A 6,000-nucleotide genomic window follows, 5' to 3' on the forward strand; every position below is an offset into this window, starting at 1 on the left:
GAATCAAGAGTGCTTTTATTAATTTAAAATACAGTAAGTTCAAATCCCATATGAAAGTAATAATTACAATAAAAATAATTAGCAATATATAAAACATTAAAACGTCATTAACTAATTTGTTTACATTTTTGCATAAATTAAGTTATAGGTTTGATCATTTATAAACACTGTGAAAAATATGAACATTGGCGCCATAATATGATTAACAATCTTTTATGAACGTTTTTAAAGAAGAGTAACATATAAAATCAGTAAGCAATTAAATAAGATATAATATTAGCAAAATAAGTTTTTATCGTAAGAAGGCTTTTGTAAGTTACTGATTAATTTAACTTATAAAAATGGATGCATTATTGATCAGCACCATCTATCAACGATAAACGGGCAAAATCAAAACAGTATTATTTAATATTTATTACAGAATTATTGCTAATGAATTATGTTCAAAATAAGTTATATAAAATTAGCAATACGTTTTAAATGAATTCTAGAATTATAAAACATTCAGAAACAATCCAAATTACATATAATAACATGTTTATTGAGTCTTATATAAATTGCATCCGTAAATTGCAACAAGGATATTTTATAGATGGCAAAGAAATTATAATTATTAAGTTTTAGGTTATAAAACGTTTAACATTGTTCTAAATATAAATAATTATATTATATTAAAATTTACTTTAATATAAACAATTATATTAAGTTACCATTATAATATTTGGAACCAAAATACATAGATTGATAAACTTGCAAACTTACAATTTATAAAACTTGCCACTAGATGGCGCTATTATACCCATGCGCCCATATATACATCTATATACAACGTACATTAACAGCAACCTGACCATCAAGTTTTAATGTTTTGATTTTAAAGTTTTCTTGTACTTCTATGCATTGATACGTGTATTTTTATGTACTATTAAACAAATCATCAAGTGATTAAAGTTGAAAAAATATTTGAAAATATGCAAGAAATTGATTCAGATGATAATGAAGAAGAATCCAAAAAACACATGGATGCGGTTAATTGGTATTTTCTATTCGATATATATCATAATTATCGTTCGTAAGAAGTATACTCCAATCGTGCGTCGTAGCTGACACACACACACTTTTTTTTTTAATTAAATCAAACATGAACCGCTCGTCGCTAAAACAACGAATTTATCGCCTGAGCGGCAGCGGCTTGAGCATTTGCTTGAAAACAAAGCCTAAGCTACAAAACGGTAGTCTATGCAACTAATCGTTGGCACGATTGTAGCCAATGGACGGTCAATATTTGATGCAAAGGAAGAATATTAACTAATATATGAGACCGGCAACAATAGTCTAAAACAATCAACACAATAGTTATATCGTAATTGTATATCGATACATAACCCTTGTGGGATACTATTGTCATCAGTTCGCAGATGTTACTGGCTATACCGCAGCCGACGTATTGCTATCAGGCCACAAGGGCCGTCCCAACCCAGCCTGCCAGAAATATGGGCCGATAAATTACTCTATTATCGAGGAGAATCGAAGCAACATCTTACACTTGTATACACATGAATAATGTCATGGATTTCAGATGTACTCGTATTTCTCATGTTAATTTTGTGACGTTTAAATATGTCATCATCATCAACTTACTGTCCCACTGCTGAGCACGGAATTAATCTCAGAATGTGAAGGATAGTAATCCTTCACATTCTGAGATCCTTTATTGGCAGAAATGTGTGTGGTGGTGGTACCGATAGAGTGGAACGAAACATGATTTCACACCTTCAAATGTCTTATTTTATCACACTGCTGTATTTCTGAAAGTAGATCTTTCTGTCTAGTAGTTTAGTAGTCTAGTAGTAGTAGTAGTGTCTGTATCGTTAGTTACAGAACAGTTAGTTGACGGTGGTAGAACCCTTTGTGGTTCAACCCCGGCGGCACTACCGCCACACCTATTTTTGCCTAATAACAGCACTGTTAAGCGCTGCTGTGTTCCGTTTTGAAGGGTGTGGTAAGGGAGACATACTTTTCCGAGGCGTTCCAGATTAGTCCTCAGGGGTAGCGGCGCATCGGTGGCCAACCTCAGGTAAGAATATCTAATCCTATCTGGGGTTGATGGGGCAGTAGCCACTTACTATCAGGTGGACTGCATGCTCGTCTGCTACTCCTATATTATAAAAAAAAAATAACAATTTTCCTTGAGTAACTCGCGATAAACATTTTTTTTTAATGTCAGAAACGACTTTTTTAGTTAAACGACATACTACGGACTGAGAAATATTTATTGTGTAACTACGACAAACAATTGACCGACATTTAATAGTTTTCTAGAAAAACAATATGACTTACTTTTACTGTTATGTGGAGTCACACATTTTATTGTTCACGTCTTTTTATTGTTGTTTCTGCAATATTTATACGTATGTGAAGAATTTACACAATAAAAAGTTATTCACATAAATCGTTATGAGGATGACGCAAATTGTACATTTTTCCTGTATTTAAAGGTAAGGGGTACTTCATACTGAATTGTCCTTATCTTTACAAATAAATATAATTTAAGTATCAAAGTAGTAAAAGTAAATATTTTTCTACTAATTGCATATGAAAGTTTACACGATAATTACATATAAAATAACAATTATTACCATTTTTGCCTGTCTCTCTGTCTGTTTGATCCGGCTAATCTTCGCAACGGCTGGACCGATTTTGATGGGACTTTGACTAATAGTTACCTGACCTTATACAGAGTAACTTAAGCTACTTTGTTATTTTAAAGAAAGAGTTAGGGTACCGCGCAAAATAAGTAAAACCTCCAGAACATTTATAATTTTTAATGCGTGAAACATGCGTGAACCGCGGGGCACAGATCGCATATTAATATGATGCTCACTAGAAGCGAGAACTTTGTGTCAATAAGCAATCAGCCCAATACATTTATCGTTTGATGTATATATGTTTCTGCAATATTTTTATATTACGCGTACCTTTTTTTATTATTTTAATATAGTTGTATGGACCATTAGTAAAGAAATCTCACCGTATTGTAATTAAAGGAAACCACAAATGCACCTACGTAAAATGGTTGACGGTTTTCCTATTACGTCTCCGACTGTCATGGTATTATTTACGCGGAACAATGCCGACATGTGCAGTTAAGTGTTGCAATAACAATACAAAATCGTAGAAAATCTGCGGAAATATTTTTCAAACACGAAAATAGATGACAGTGACAACTTCAATTGTCAAAACTGGTTACATTTTCTTGTTAGGAGTGAGTAATCTTTACTAATCTATGATATGGACAAACACACACAAAATTAGATGATAGATTACTAACTCAAACCTGATTAGGTCTTCTTTAATTCATGTCCCTGTAGTTCCGGGACTAGAATAGGGCTACGGTATCCCCTGCCTGTCGTAGGACGCGACTAAAAGGGGGCTTCCGGGGTTGCGGGCGGCAAGAGTGGGAGCTCGAACCGTCCAGCAAGCGACCCCGGGAAGGACGGCGGTATGTGTGGTCGCATACCGTCGTAAACACTGCATGGTGTGGGAGGAGCGAAAACTGCTCCCCCAGGGTAGAGCCCGATCGGGGCATCGCGCTTGGAGGGCTCCGGTTGTGTTCCGTCGGAGATCCCGGAGTTCTCCAACAAGCGTTGAGGACGACCACCGGGGGGGTTTTAGTGCGGTAAAAATCCCACATAACCCGGCGTCGCTCCCATGTGAAGAAAAAAAAAAGGTCTTCTTCCATTCAAAGTCAGTCAGTGTGTGTCAGTATCTAATTTTAAATCACAACGGTACACTAAATTACCACTTCAAATGTACAATTGATGGTCCTAATTTTGTCTATCAAATTCAAATTAAAAACCCGTTAATTTTATAGCCATCAATTTGTTTATAACGATATCTCTTTCGAATATTTAAAGGTTCGTCTAACATTCTCCTATTTGACAGCAGAAGCGGCATTTGTACCGTATGTATAGTTCGTTAAACATTTTTAAGCAAATTTCATTACTGTTTCAAGCCTTTATTTCGCTTCGTTAAACCTTCACTCATATTTTATTTATTCAAAGCTTGTGTCATGATGTATTTTTGTGCTAACTAACCATGCCGACTTTGCACGCGTAATCAAATTTTAGCAATTGAGTTAAATTGGATAAAAACGATGTGAAATGTTGAGTTGATTGATTTTATTTTGAGCTAGAAAGACGGTTGGACTGCAGTCTGCCTAAAAAAATACCGATTTGCTGTTTCTTTTTCCGGAAAATTTCACTGGTGATAGACATTTTCACCGATTTCAGATTATACTATGAGTAGATTTAATATTTTAACAAGGACCAATAACAGTACAAGAAAACAACAAATGACTACTGGTCTAAGATCCCAATATAAGACGACCTTCACCGAGCCGCTTAATGGATAAAACTTTTTTATATGAAATTAAATATGTCATAAAGTATATTGCAAACGGGTTGTCTAAAAAATTTCGGCATTTGTACCGTATGTATAGTTCGTTAAACATTTTTAAGCAAAATTCATCACCGTTTCAAGCCTTTATTACGCTTCGTTAAACCTTCACTCATGTTTTATTTATTCAAAGCTTGTGTCATGATGTATTTTTGAGCTAACTAACCATGCCGCCTGTGACGTCACGCGTAATCAAATTTTAGCAATGGGGTTAAATTCGATAAACCAAAAACGATGTAAAATTTTGGGTTGATTGATTTTATTTTGAGCTAGAAAGACGGTTGAACTGAAGTCTGCCTAATAATCAAATACCGATTTGCTGTTTCTTTTTCGCGAAAAATTTCACTGGTGATAGACATTTTCACCAATTTCAGATTATATTATCAGTAGATTTAATATTTTTAACAAGAATAAATAACAGTAAAAGAAAACAACAAATGAATAGGGATATTAAAAATATAACATGTCGTTTCGGCTATGAGGCCTTTCAAAGAATGCGCTCAAAGCACTGTCCTCTGAAGGGTTACAAAATAAAATGGCATATTAATTTATAGGTACCAATTAACTTTCATCATTGCTTCATTCGCGTTTTACTCGTAATATTCAATATGCAGAAATTATTAATCATGTGACGAACTGCATAAGGGACTTTACCGTAACCCACATGCACAATAACCCTACTCTTACGTAAAGATGAATAATATTAGTGACTATAAATGCACACATTAAGAAATTCAAGACAGTAAAATATTTTTGAGTTTGTGTCGTGTGTGTTACCTTGTCTTAATATAAATTCATATACTATAGGTATGTATTTTTACAATGCGTCGTCAATTCACATTATTATTGTTAACCAACACTGATTGTTAATAATCAATCCTTCTGAAGTTATTATCTTTAATATATTATGTATATAATTTATAATATATACTATATAATTTATAATAGGTAGTATTATTATCAATAAAGTTTATTAACACGAATCTTTTAAATTGGCCTTCCAAATATCGTAGGCAGAAATTGTCGAATCGATCTTTCGTAGGCAAAATATTGGACATGAATACTTAAGTCGTTTAATATATTATTCCTACAGTAATCAAAGCAGATAACCTCCGAAGACCCTTTGTTCCTTAGTTACTTTTGATATTCGCTACGTTGATCACGTCATGTAATTATAAGTGTTTTATATAATATTTTTTCTGTAGTTTTAAAGTAGGTAAACATAATTTATATACATTTTTTTTCAGTTTTCGGTTGCCTAAAGTGTTTAATACTGTTTAATATTTTATTTATCTCACAAAATTACAAACATTCATTCGGTTTGTAATATAAAGATAAGAAGTAATTTTTAATTAATTCATTTATTGTATATTAAATTACAACATACATTTATTATTAAATATATAAAGTATAAATAAAATAAGCATAATGAATTCATAAACTTTATTTTTTTCCACGTTTATTAACCTCCTCGATTAGGCCAGTAGGAAAATACTATATTTATTATTATGAACAAAATAACCTAAGGTTAAGTGCTTACAG

This window comes from Epargyreus clarus, unplaced genomic scaffold (genome assembly GCF_041222505.1).
Source record: "Epargyreus clarus isolate Ecla_fem2 unplaced genomic scaffold, WU_Ecla_fem_2.2 ptg000019l, whole genome shotgun sequence".
Classification (NCBI taxonomy): Eukaryota; Metazoa; Arthropoda; class Insecta; order Lepidoptera; family Hesperiidae; genus Epargyreus; species Epargyreus clarus.